Source organism: Microtus ochrogaster, chromosome 5 (genome assembly GCF_000317375.1).
Source record: "Microtus ochrogaster isolate Prairie Vole_2 chromosome 5, MicOch1.0, whole genome shotgun sequence".
NCBI classification, from domain to species: domain Eukaryota; kingdom Metazoa; phylum Chordata; class Mammalia; order Rodentia; family Cricetidae; genus Microtus; species Microtus ochrogaster.
This window is the reverse complement of record NC_022012.1, coordinates 83467863-83468507: the sequence shown is the minus strand read 5'-3', so window position 1 is coordinate 83468507 and position 645 is coordinate 83467863.

Sequence of the window (645 nt, the reverse complement as noted above, 5' to 3'; positions counted from 1 at the left end):
TTAGGAAGTGGTTCCCTGTGCTAATGTGTTCAAGTATACTTCCCACTTTCTCTTCTATAAGGTTCAGTGTGGCTGGCTTTATGTTGAGGCCTTTGATCCATTTGGACTTGAGTATTGTATATGGTGATAGATATGGGTCTATTTTCATTCTTCTACATGGTGATATCCAGTTATGCCATCACCACTTGTTAAATATGCTTTCTTTTTTCCATTTGAAAAATTGGAAAAAAAATATTTTTTTGCTTCTTTATCAAAGATCATGTGTTCAAAGATGTGTGGATTGATATCTGGGTCTTCGATTCTGTTTCATTGGTCTCCCTGTCTGTTCTTATGCCAAGATTTATTTTTATGGGTATGTAGGTTTTGCCTACATGTATGTATGTATTCCACATGCATGCTTGGTACCCTCAGAGATCATATCCCCTGGAAATGGAGTTATGGATTGCTGTGCCCCACCAATGAGTGGCGAGGCTGACCCTGGTTCTTCTGCAAGAGTGACCAGTGCTCTTAACCATTGAGTCATCTCTTCAACCCCCAAATACACTTGAAATGACTGTGATATTCTTACTATGCTCTGGATACTTCCTAAATGGAAGTGGAGATCCAGTGGGAAAGAGGAAAGATGCGGGGTTTTGTTGTTGTTCT